General features: G+C 50.2%; 1 pseudogene across 1 annotated transcript in view; it reads left to right on the forward strand.

Moving 5' to 3' along the window:
- LOC311133948 (elongin-B-like) overlaps positions 1-12,695 on the forward strand; it is a 58,667-nt pseudogene extending 45,972 nt beyond the window's left edge. Inside the window, exons 2-4 of the transcript in view lie at positions 6,954-7,088; positions 9,911-10,016; positions 12,583-12,695. The product of the transcript in view is annotated as an elongin-B-like (transcript). The remainder of the gene's footprint in view (positions 1-6,953; positions 7,089-9,910; positions 10,017-12,582) is intronic.
- Positions 12,696-13,654: the final 959 nt, after the last annotated feature.

Genomic DNA, 13,654 nt, shown 5'->3' on the forward strand with positions numbered 1-13,654 from the left:
AAGTCAAGGGCGATGTGAGACCAGGGACGTCTGGGCACAGGCAGGGGCTGCAGCAATCCGGCTGGGGGCTGGCAGGACGACTTGTGTTGGTTGCAGATGGGGCAGGCTTGGACGAATTCCCGTACATCCTTCCTCAGAGAGGGCCACCAGAACCTCTGGGCGAGCAGGTTGTAAGTGCGGGTGGAGCCAGGGTGACAAGCTAGGCGGGAGTCATGTCCCCACTGAACGACCTGGGACCTCAGGTCTTCGGGGACAAAAAGGCGGTCAGCTGGGCAAGTGCTGGGACCTGGCTGGTTACGGAGAGCCTCCAGCACCTGTTCCTCAACAGCCCAGGTCAGAGCTGCAACGATGCAGGGACTTGGCAGAATCGACACAGGGTCCTTGGAGGGGGTGTCATCCTTCTGGAATTGACGGGAGAGGGCGTCTGGCTTGGTGTTGCGTGATCCAGGCCGGTATGACAGAGTGAAATTAAACCTGGTGAAGAACAGGGCCCAGCGGGACTGCCTGGAGTTCAACCGTTTGGCCGTGCGGATGTACTCCAAGTTCTTATGATCGGTCCAAACGAGAAATGGAATGGTGGACCCCTCCAGCCAGTGACGCCACTCCTCCAAGGCAAGCTTCACAGCCAGCAGCTCACGGTTCCCTATGTCGTAATTGCACTCAGAGGGGGACAACCGACGTGAGAAAAAGGCACAGGGATGGAGCTTCCTATCCTCCGCAGCCCACTGAGAAATCACAGCACCAACTCCCACATCCGAGGCGTCCACCTCCACAATGAATTGCCGGTCCACATCAGGCATCTGGAGGATGGGAGCGGAGGTGAACCTCACCTTGAGGGTACTGAAGGCTTTGTCGGCTGCTGGGGTCCAGGTGAAGGGTTGCTTGGTGCTGGTTAGAGCAGTGAGAGGGGCAGCAACGGTACTGTAGTTCCGGATAAACTTCCTATAGAAGTTAGCAAACCCCAGAAACTGTTGCAGCTTCTTTCTGTTCTCCGGAACTGGCCATGAAGTGACTGCTGATACTTTGGCAGGATCCATTTGGATACTTCCCTCTGCCACTATGTACCCCAGGAAGGCCACTGTCTTGACGTGAAACTCACATTTCTCTGCCTTGGCGTAGAGGGAATTCTCCAGAAGACGATGAAGGACTTGCTGGACATGGCGGGTGTGTTCAGACAGGTTTCTGGAGTAGATTAAGATGTCATCCAGGTAAACGAAGACAAACTTGTTTAACATGTCCCGCAGTACATCATTCACTAGAGCCTGGAACACAGCAGGAGCATTGGTGAGGCCAAAAGGCATAACCAGATACTCGTAGTGGCCTGTTGGTGTATTGAATGCGGTTTTCCATTCATCTCCCTCCCGGATCCGCACTAGGTGGTAAGCGTTTCTGAGATCCAACTTGGTAAAAACAGTGGCTCCCTGGAGCAACTCAAAAGCGGAGGTGAGCAGAGGCAGAGGGTAACGGTTTTTCACTGTGATGTCGTTGAGTCCCCTGTAGTCGATGCAGGGGCGAAGAGATCCGTCCTTCTTCCCCACAAAGAAGAAGCCAGCACCAGCAGGAGATGAAGATGAACGGATTAATCCTGCGGACAGAGAGCCATTGATGTAGTCCTCCATGGACTTTCTTTCAGGAGCAGACAACGAATAAAGACGACCCTTTGGAGGAGCTGTTCCAGGGAGGAGGTCGATGGCACAGTCGTACGGTCGGTGAGGGGGCAGAGATGTGGCTCTTGCTTTGTTAAACACCTCTCTGAGACCATGGTAGCATTCTGGGACATTGGAGAGGTCAGGAGCGGAGTTAGTAGGTACTGGCCGAGGGGGTAGTGCGGCAGCAAGCAGGCAGGTTCGGTGGCAGTCCTCTCCCCACTCCCTGATCACCCCGGTCACCCAGTCGAGCTGAGGGTTGTGCCGGCGGAGCCATGGGTAACCCAGGATGAGGGGTTGGCCTGGAGAGGGGAGCAGGTGAAACTGGATAGTTTCTTGATGGTTTCCGGACAGACCCATCGAGACCGGGGCCGTGACATGAGTGACCGATCCGAGTAAGTGTCCGTCCAGTGCCCGGGCAGGAATAGGAGGTGTCAAACGGAGGTTCTCCAGTCCCAGTTGGCGTGCCAGCTTGATGTCCATTATGTTGGCTTCGGCGCCAGAATCCACCAGAGCAGCCAGGGTGTGAGTTGAGTCAGAGAGGCGGAGGTGAACTTGCAGCAGGGGTTTGCGGTCGGAGGACTGGATGGTCATAGAACTCAACCGGACTCCCCCTATGCCCGGTGAGCTTCGGCCCTTTAAAGGGCAGGTTACCACACGATGTCCATCACCTCCACAATAGAGGCAGAGGTTTGAGGTGAAGCGGCGCTGGCGCTCTGCAGGAGTGAGAGAGGCTCGCCCAATCTCCATAGGCTCAGACTGATCAAGCTGACCTGGGTGAGTGGCAGTAGATGACAGGAGCCCAGTCGGATCTCTCCGAATGCCGGTAGTAGGTGGACCTTGGCGCCCCCTCTCACGACGACGGGTCTGTATCCTTCTGTCGATCCTGACAGTCAGTGCGATGGCTTCATCAAGAGTGGAAGGCAGTTCATGGGAGACCAACTCGTCCTTGATATAGTCAGCCAAACTATGGAAGAACGCGTCCACCAACGATGGTGTGTTCCAAGAACTTCGTCTAGCCAGGGTTCGGAAGTCGATGGAATGGTCTGCGACTGTACGTCTGCCTTGTCGAATACTGAACAGTTCACGAGACGCCTCTGCGGTGGGTGAATCCAGGTCAAACACCTTCAGCATCTCCTCAGCAAACAGGTTGAAGGTTGCACATGCGGGGGTTTGACGTTCGAACTCTGCTGTTCCCCAGAGTCGAGCTCGGCCCGTCAGGTGAGTGATGGCATACCCAACTTTAGCCCCCTCCGTGGCGAAGGTCCTTGGCTGCAAGGAGAACTGAAGTCGGCAGCTAGTCAGGAATGGCCGGACCTGGGTTGAATCGCCGTTGAACCGCTCGGGGTTTCCAATCTTGGGTTCCGGAGCAGCGGCTGCAATGACCGGGGCAGGTAACTCGGGGGCAGGGCTGGTGGGCAGACTGGCTGGGGTAAGGTTGGTGAGGAGTTGAATGATCATGGCGAGTTGTTGTTGCTGCTGCTGGAACTGCTGCTCATGCTCATCGGTTTCCATGTCGGGGAAAGTGTGCGCTGAGTCCATAATGGTCAGATCGTACTGTCACGGTTCAGACAGACGACCAGAGGACCACAATTGCGTCACACCAGAAAGTTTATTAAACTTAAGGGAAAAGGGAAGTAGGGAGTGAATGAAGGCTCCAGGGGTAACAGGGATCCCGTCCAATGTGCTGGGTCTGTGCCCCCCCCAGTGGCAGCGATGCGTCCTATGAAGCCGGTGGTGGGTGGTCCAGAAGTCCGGGATTGAAGAGTAGTCAGGAGTCGTAATGGCAGAAGCAGGTCTGGATCTCCTGAGGCAGAAGAGTATCCAAAAAACAGGCAGGTCCGGGGTCACAAAACCAGGGTGAGCCAGAAGCGCGAGCAAACAGGTTCCGGGTGTGAGCTTTGCAGACGATCTGACACCGGAGAGCTGAAAGACAGGGCCTTAAATACTGGGAGAGGTAGTGGGTAATGCAGCGCAGCTGGCAGAGTAATTAGAGCAGAGCAGAGCAGGGACAGGTGGAGCTAGTTAGGCTGAGTAGAGAGAGTGGTGAGCAGAGTGGAAGAAAATAAAGGTGGTAACCCGGTGGAGTGAGAGGCCCATGACAGCAAATAGTCCAGGTAGCCATGATTAGCTGTTCAGGAGTCTTATGGCTTGGGGGTAGAAGCTGTTAAGAAGCCTTTTGGACATAGACTTGGAGCTCCGGTACCGCTTGCCGTGCGGTAGCAGAAAGAACAGACTATGACTAGGGTGGCTAGAGTCTTTGACCATTTTTAAGGCCTTCCTCTGACACCGCCTGGTATAGAGGTCCTGGATAGCAGGAAACTGGGCCGTATGCACTACCCTCTGTAGTGCCTTGCAGTTGCCGAGCAGTTGCCATACCAGGCAGTGATGCAACCATTCAGGATGCTCTCAATGGTGCAGCTGTATAACTTTTTGAGGATCTGAGGATCCATGCCAAATCTTTTCAGTCTACTGAGGGGGAATAGGCTTTGTCGTGCCCTCTTTATGACTGTCTTGGTGTGTTTGGACCATGATAGTTTGTTGGTGATGTGGACACCAAGGAACTTGAAGCTCTCAACCTGTTCCACTACAGCCCCGTCGATGAGAATAGGGGCGTGCTCAGTCCTCTTTTTTTCCCTGTAGTCCACAATCATCTCCTTTGTCTTGATCACGTTGAGGGAGAGGTTGTTATCCTGGCACCACACGGCCAGGTCTCTGACCTCTTCCCTATAGGCTGTGTCATTGTTGTCGGTGATCAGGGCTACCACTGTTGTGTCGTCGGCAAACTTAATGATGGTGTTGGAGTCGTGCCTGGCCATGCAGTCATGGGGGAACAGGGAGTACAGGAGGGGACTGAGCACGCACCCCTGAGGGGCCCCCATGTTGAGGATCAGCGTTGCAGATGTGTTGTTACCTACCCTTACCACCGGGGGGCGGCCCGTCAGGAAGTCCAGGATCCAGTTGCAGAGGGAGGTGTTTAGTCCCAGGGTCCTTAGCTTAGTGATGAGCTTTGAGGGCACTATGGTGTTGAACGCTGAGCTGTAGTCAATGAATAGCATTCTCACATAGGTGTTCCTCTTGTCCAGGTGGGAAAGGGCAGTGTGGAGTGCAATAGAGATTGCATCATCTGTGGATCTGTTGGGGAGGTATGCAAATTGGAGTGGGTCTAGGGTTTCTGGGATAATGGTGTTGATGTGAACCATGACCAGCCTTTCAAAGCACTTCATGGCTACATATGTGAGTGCAACGGGTCGGTAGTCATTTATGCAGGTTATCTGAGTGTTCTTGAACACAGGGACTATGGTGGTCTGCTTGAAACATGTTTGTATTACAGACTCAGTCAGGGACATGTTGAAAATATCAGTGAAGACACTTTCCAGTTGGTCAGCGAATGCTCGGAGTACGCGTCCTCATAATCCATCTGGCCCTGCGGCATTGTGAATGTTGACCTGCTTAAAAGTCTTACTCACATCGGCTACAGAGAGAGAGTGTGATCACATATTCAATCGGAACAGCTGATGCTCTCATGCATGCTTCAGTGTTGCTTGCCTCGAAGCGAGCATAGAAGTGATTTAGCTCGTCTGGTAGGCTCGTGTCACAGGGTAGCTTGCGGCTGTGCTTCCCTTTGTAGTCTGTAATAGTTTGCAAGCCCTGCCACATCCGACGAGCATCAGAGCCGGTGTAGTACGATTCAATCTTAGTCCTGTATTGACTCTTTGCCTGTTTGATGGTTCGTCGGAGGGCATAGCGGGATTTCTTATAAGCGTTCGGGTTAGAGTCCCGCTCCTTGAAAGCGGCAGCTCTACCCTATAGCTCAGTGCGGATGTTGCCTGTAATCCATAGCTTCTGGTTGAGGTAGGTACGTACGATCACTGTGGGGACGACGTCATCGATGCACTTATTGATGAAGCCAGTGACTGATGTGGTGTACTCCTGTATGCCATCGGAAGAATCCCGGAACATATTCTAGTCTGTGCTAGCAAAACAGTCCTGTAGCTTAGCATCTGCATCATCTGACCACTTCCTTATTAACCGGTCACTGGTGCTTCCTGCTTTAGTTTTTGCTTATAAGCAGGAATCAAGAGGATGGAATTATGGTCAGATTTGACAAATGGAGGGCGAGGGAGAGCTTTGTACGCGTCTCTGTGTGTTGAGTAAAGGTGGTCTAGACTTTTTTTCCATCTGGTTGCACATTTAACATGCTGGTAGAACGGATTTCAGTTTCCCTGCATTAAAGTCCCCGGCCACTAGGAGCGCTGCCTCTGGATGAGCGTTTTCCTGTTTGCTTATGGCCTTATACAGCTCATTGAGTGCAGTTTTAGTGCCAGCATCGGTTTGTGGTGGTAAATAGACAGCTACGAAAAATATAGATGAAAACTCTCTTGGTAAATAGTGTGGTCTACAGCTTATCATAAGATACTCTACCTCAGGCGAGCAAAACCTAGAGACTTCCTTAATATTCGATTTCGTGCACCAGCTGTTGTTTACAAATAAACACAGACCGCCACCCCTTGTCTTAACGGAGTCAGCCGTTCTATCCTGCCGATGTAGCGTATATCCTGCCAGCTGTATGTTATCCATGTCGTCGTTCAGCCATGACTCGGTGAAACATAAGACATTACAGTTTTTAATGTCCCGTTGGTAGGATATCCTTGATTGTAGGTCGTCCATTTTGTTTTCCAATGATTGTACGTTGGCTAATAGGACTGATGGAAGAGACAGATTACTTGCTCGCCGTCGGATCCTTACAAGGCACCCCGACCTACGTCCACGATATCTCCCTCTCTTTCTCATGTGAATGACAGGGATTGGGCCTTGTCGGGTGTCTGTAGAATATCCTTCACGTCCGACTCGTTGAAGAAAAAATCTTCATCCAATACGAGGTGAGTAATCGCTGTCCTGATATCCAGAAGCTCTTTTTGGTCATAAGAGACGGTGGCAGAAACATTATGTACAGAATAAATTACAAATAACGCGAAAAAACATACATAATAGCACAGTTGGTTAGGGGGCCGTAAAAAGGCAGCCATCTCCTCCAGCACCATTTTTCTATGTAAAACGTTCAGGCTGCTGCACAGAAGCTATGGAGGCTCTAGTCTAGATTAGTGTTGCACGGTATACCGAAACTTCTGTACTTTTTTGATATTACACTGAACAAAAATATAAATGCAACATGTAAAGTGTTGGTCCCATGTTCCTCCCAGTTTCGTTCCATTTGCTCTGTTTGCTTCTGTTTGGCTCTTAAACGGTAAACGGTTTGCGTTGCAAGACGTAATGAATACACCCCTATTCTCTCCTCTCTCTCAGGATGTGTTCCTTATGATCCGGTGTCAGAAGACCACCATTTTCACAGACGCCAAAGAGTCCACCACCGTCTACGAGCTGAAGCACATTGTCGAGGGAATTCTCAAGAGAGAGCCTGAGTAACAGAGGGTCTTCAAGGTATCACAGGTTCTACCTTAGTAGCGAGTTGGGTTGAGGTGGAGTTATGTGATTGTTAATACACTACACCTGCTCGTCGAACATCTCATTCCGAAATCATGGGCATTAATATGGAGTTAGTCCCCCCTTTGCTGCTATAACAGCCTCCAATCTTCTGGGAAGGCTTTACACTAGATGTTGGAACATTGCTTTAGGGACTTGCTTCCATTCAGCCACAAGAGCATGAGTGAGGTTGGGCAATTAGGCCTGGCTCGCAGTCGGCATTACAATTCCTCCCAAAGGTGTTCAGTGGTGTTGAAGTCAGGGCTCTGTGCAGGCAATGGTGTAAAGTACTTAAGTAAAAATACTTTAAAGTACTACTTAAGTAGTTTTTTTGGGTATCTGAACTTTACTTTACTATTTATATTTTTGACTACTTTTACTTTTACTTCACTACATTCCTAAAGAAAATGATGTACTTTTTACACCATACATTTTCCCTGACACCCAAAAGTACTCATTACATTTTGAATGGCTAGCAGAACAGGAAAATTGTCAATTGCCTCTGATCTGGCATTGCGCATGGAGATCTTAGGCTTGTGTGTGGCTGCTCGGCCATGGAAACCCATTTCATGAAGCTCCCGACAAACAATTATTGTACTGATGTTGCTTCCAGAGCCAGTTTGGAACTCGGTAGTGAGTGTTGCAACCAAGGACAAACGATTTTAATGCGCTACACGCTTCAGCACTCTGCGGTCCCGTTCTGTGAGCTTGTGTGGCCTACCACTTTGCGGCTGAGCCGTTGTTGCTCCTAGACGTTTCCACTTCACAATAACAGCCCTTACATTTGACCGGGGCAGCTCTAGCAGGGCAGAAATTTGACGAACTGACTTGTTGGCATCCTATGACGGTGCCACGTTGAAAGTCACTGAGCTCTTCAGTATGGGCCATTCTACTGCAAATGTTTGTCTAAGGAGATTGCATGGCTGTGTGCTCGATTTTATACACCTGTCAGCAACGTGTGTGGCTGAAATAGCCGAATCCACTCAAGGAGATGATTGTGGACTACAGGAAAAAGAAGAGGACTGAGCACGCCCCCATTCTCATCGACGGGGCTGTAGTGGAGCAGGTTGAGAGCTTCAAGTTCCTTGGTGTCCACATCAACAACAAACTAACATGGTCCAAGCACACCAAGACAGTCGTGAAGAGGGCACGACAAAACCTATTCCCCCTAAGGAGACTGAAAAGATTTGGCATGGGTCCTCAGATCCTCAAAAGTTATACAGCTGCACCATAGAGAGCATCCTGACTGGTTGCATCACTGCCTGGTATGGCAACTGTTCGGCCTCCGACCGCAAGGCACTACAGAGGGTAGTGCGTACGACCAAGTACATCACTGGGGCCAAGCTTCCTGCCATCCAGGACCTCTATACCAGGCGGTTTCAGAGGAAGGCCCTAAAAATTGTCAAAGACTCCAGCCACCCTAGTCATAGACTGTTCTCTCTGCTACCGCACGGCAAGTGATACCGGAGCGCCAAGTCTAGGTCCAAGAGGCTTCTTAACAGCTTCTATCCCTAAGCCATAAGACTCCTGAACATCTAATCAAATGGCTACCCAGACTATTTGCATTGCCCCCCCACCCCTCTTTTATGCTGCTGCTACTCTCTGTTTATTATCTATGCATAGTCACTTTAATAACTCTACCTACAGTTGTCGGAAGTTTACATACACCGTAGCCAAATACATTTAAACTCAGTTTTTCACAATTCCTGACATTTAATCCTAGTAAAAATTCCCTGTCTTAGGTCAGTTAGGATCACCACTTTATTTTAAGAATGTGAAATGTCAGAATAATAGTAGAGAGAATGATTTATTTCAGCATTTATGTATTTCATTACATTCCCAGTGGGTCAGAAATGTACATACACTCAATTAGTATTTGGTAGCATTGCCTTTAAATTGTTTAACTTGGGTCAAACGTTTCGGGTAGCCTTCCACAAGCTTCCCATAATAAGTTGGGTGAATTTCGGCCCATTCCTCCTGACAGAGCTGGTGTAACTGAGTCAGGTTTGTAGGCCTCCTTGCTCGCACACACTTTTTCAGTTCTGCCCACACATTTTCTATAGGATTGAGGTCAGGGCTTTGTGATGGCCACTCCAATACCTTGACTTTGTTGTCCTTAAGCCATTTTGCCACAACTTTGGAAGTATGCTTGGGGTCATTGTCCATTTGGAAGAACCATTTGCAAACAAGCTTTAACTTCCTGACTGATGTCTTGAGATGTAGCTTCAAAATATCCACATAATTTGACTCGGTACTGGTACCCCCTGTATATAGCCTTGCTATTGTTATTTTTACTGCTGCTCTTTAATTATTTGTTACTTTTATTTCGTATTATTTTATATTGTATTTTTTTTTTTTTTTCTTTTGGTATTCTTTCTTAAAACTGCATTGTTGGGTAAGGGCTTGTAAGTAAGCATTTCACTGTAAGGTCTACACCTGTTGTATTCGGTGCATATGACAAATAACACTTGATTTGATTTGATTTTGATGGGGTGTCCACATATTTTTTTTCCACATATGATTTTTCAAGAGGGATAGGTCAGTTATATTTCAAACTTTGCCCCTCGGATCTCCATCTCACCAGAAAGTTAACTTCTCTAACTTTTATCAAATGTGAGCGTGCCTTTGCTTAAATAGTCAAGTAAATTATTTATTTTTATTTTTATGCATTGGGGTGCACCACCAACAGTGTCAGATATAGTCATCACTTTACAACATCATTTAGTGTCTCATGACTTTCAGTAACATTAGCAATTTTAATCATCTCTTTCTTCCCCCAGGATGACCAATTGCTAGAAGACAGTAAAACTCTTGGCAATTGCAGTTTCACCAACCAGACTGCAAGACATCAGGCCCCAGGCACTGTTGGACTGGCTTTCCGCATGGGTGTTTTGTCCATTTATACTAACTACTTCTCCAGCTACTTTACTGTCACCAGTCCCAGTGTAGTCCCCCTCCATTGGATTTTGATTAATTAGTTCTGCAAGATTTGAGAGCTTCAGGCTCCTCTGGTTTTTAAATATTCTTATCAAACAAGGTACAGGCTTACAGGATTAACTAGTTTTATCTCTCAGACTTGAGGGTGCTTCTGATCAAAATGCGTTAAAAAAACAGCAACTCTATGGTTTTCAATGAGAGTGTCACGATCGTCTTGACGAGAAGTAGACCAATACGCAGCGTGTTGCACGAACATGGTGATCTTTATTATCTTTAGAGATAACCTATACAATACACAAAACAATAAACGACTCGTGAAGTCCACGGTGACAAAGACCGACAAGGAACAAAAACCCACAAACACAAAGTGAAACACAGACAGTTAAATATGGCTCCCAATCAGAGACAACCAGCACACAGCTGACACTCGTTGCCTCTGATTGGGAGTCACTCAGTCAAACATAGAAAATGACGAACTAGAAACACCCAACATAGAAACAGAACACATAGAATGAACACACCCTGGCTCAACATATAGAGTCCCAGAGCCAGGGTGTGACAGTACCCCCCCCTAAAGGCGCGGACTGCGACCGCGCCTAAATACGAGCAAAACAGGGGAGGGCTGGGTGGGCATTCCTCCTCGGCGGCGGCTCCGGCTCCGGGCTTGCCCACCACCCTCCAACAAACCCCCCATAGCGCCCCTGGTCTGGTCTGGCCCCGCTGGCTGGAGCTGGACTGGACGTAGCAGGAGCGGTAGGCTTCAGCTCCTTAGTGGAGCAGTTGAGCGGTACCTGAATTGGCACCGATGACCCAGGCACGGGTTGTGCCGGACTGACGACTCGCACCCCTGGCTTGGTGCGAGTGGCAGGAACGGGCCGGGCCGGGCTGGCGACGCGCACCGTAGACTTGGTGCGAGTGGCAGGAACAGGCCGGACCGGGCTGGCGACGCGCACCGTAGACTTGGTGCGTGGAGCAGGGACAGGCCGGGCTGGGCTGGCGACGCACACCGTAGGCTTGGTGCGTGGAGCAGCAACTGGCCGGACTGGGCTGGCGACGCACACCGTAGGCTTGGTGCGTGGAGCAGCAACTGGCCGGACTGGGCTGGCGACGCACACCGTAGGCTTGGTGCGTGGAGCAGGAACAGGCCGGGCTGGGCTGGCGACGCACACCGTAGGCTTGGTGCGTGGAGCAGGGACAGGCCGGGCTGGGCTGGCGACGCACACCGTAGGCTTGGTGCGTGGAGCAGCAACTGGCCGGACTGGGCTGGCGACGCACACCGTAGGCTTGGTGCGTGGAGCAGGGACAGGCCGGGCTGGGCTGGCGACACACACCGTAGGCTTGGTGCGAGTGGCAGGAACAGGCCGGGCCGGGCTGGCGACGCACACCGTAGGCTTGGTGCGAGGGGCAGGAACATGCCGGGCTGGGCTGGCGGCGTGCACCTTACACTTAGTGCGGGAAGCAGGAACGGGCCAGACCGGACTGGTGACGCACACCACTTGCTTGGTGTGAGGAGCGGGACTGGGTTTCGTCATAACCCCCCGCTCCCTCAGCTGCCTACCGAGTTCCTCTCGCCGTGCCTCATTTCTCACCCTTTCCCTTATCGCCTCCAAATGCTCCATCCTCTGCAACACTACCTCCTGCTCCCTCGTCGTCCCTGCCGTATGCCCCCCCCTAAATTTTTTTTGGGGTTGCCTCTCGCCTGTCCGACGTTGACCCTGCTGACGCCGCTGCTCCTCTCTCCGTCGCCTCTCCACCGTCTCACTCCATGGCCGGCGATCCATCCCGGCCAGGATCTCCTCCCAGGTCCAGGACCCTTTCCCGTCTAATATCTCCTCCCATGACCAGGCTGCCTGCTCCTGGACACGCTGCTTGGTCCTGGTATGGTGGGTTTTTCTGTCACGATCGTCTTGACGAGAAGTAGACCAATACGCAGCGTGTTGCACGAACATGGTGATCTTTATTATCTTTAGAGATAACCTATACAATACACAAAACAATAAACGACTCGTGAAGTCCACGGTGACAAAGACCGACAAGGAACAAAAACCCACAAACACAAAGTGAAACACAGACAGTTAAATATGGCTCCCAATCAGAGACAACCAGCACACAGCTGACACTCGTTGCCTCTGATTGGGAGTCACTCAGTCAAACATAGAAAATGACGAACTAGAAACACCCAACATAGAAACAGAACACATAGAATGAACACACCCTGGCTCAACATATAGAGTCCCAGAGCCAGGGTGTGACAGAGAGCAGTGCGTTTGGGGAGGGCCTAGGATTGTGTTGTGCTGTTCGTCAGGAAAGTTGGGGACGTTAGGGATCTTATCAACCAATTGAAAACGAAGATTAGCCATAGACAGGTGTGTTATCACTGTTTGATTAGTCAGTTGACTAGTGAATGAATTTGCAGATACTACTGACCATCGTTTCAGTCTGTTGTCCTCAGTAGGCTGTAATGTCACTACGCTGTGTTATTGAGCCCCCTTTCTTTCTCCTCTCCCCTCTTCAGTTGAGATGTTTGAGCAGCTGCAGGTGGAGGCGTTCTCCAGCCCTCCCGAGCTCCCTGACGTCATGAAGCCCCAAGACTCTGGCAGCACTGCCAACGAACAGACTGTGCAGTGATGGAGGGAGGCATGGAAGGATGGAGGGATCGGGGATGGGAGAGGGCTGTCTACAAAAACAGCCAAGGAGGTATAGGTGGCAGGGTAGAGGATATGTACCATCATTTTGGGTTAAGATGGGATGGGGTATGTGTAACCAAACCAGGTTACTACCAACCACCTTCACCTTAACCGAACACTCCTGGATCCCTGTGAATGCTTTGCAAACATCAGTTACTTTTTGATAAGAACCCCCTTTCCTTGCTCCCCAGTCTTCTTGTCACGTGCACCATTCTGTTCAAACACATTGTGAATGAGTCTGACACCGGCGCCTTCTGCGTTGCCGCTGCTCCTCTCTTTACCGCGCCTCCTCTGTCTCCTCCCAAGGACGGCGATCCATCCCGGCCTGAATCTCCTCCCATGTCCAGGAACCCTTTCCTTCCAGGATCTCCTCCCATGTCCAGGCTGTCTGCTCCTGGACATGCTGCTTGGTCCTCGTTTGGTGGGATCTTCTGTCACGTTCGTTCATCGACGGGTCAGACCAAGGCGCAGCGCGATAAGCAAACATATTTACTAACACGAATAAACACACGACAAAACAATAAACTAACGACACGTGAAGTCCTAAGGTCACACACAACAAACCTTATACAGAACAAGATCCCACAACCCACTAGTGCCAATAGGCTGCCTAAGTTTGATCCCCAATCAGAGACAATGAGCTACAGCTGCCTCTGATTGGGAACCACACCGGCCAACATAGAAATACACATAATAGATAAAAACATCGAAAATACAACATATAAAATCACACCCTGACTCAACAAATAAGAGTCCCCAGAGTCAGGGCGTGACAATGATCAATGGCTCATTTGAGAGAAGACAACCCCCTGCGTTATGAAATCGGCAAGTATAGAAATCTGACGTATGATAGATGTTTTCGCGATCTAAAAGTCATATTCCTATTAACTTCCAGTGTAG

Source organism: Coregonus lavaretus (assembly GCF_964263955.1).
Source record: "Coregonus lavaretus genome assembly, chromosome: 1".
In the NCBI taxonomy this organism is placed as follows: Eukaryota; Metazoa; Chordata; class Actinopteri; order Salmoniformes; family Salmonidae; genus Coregonus; species Coregonus lavaretus.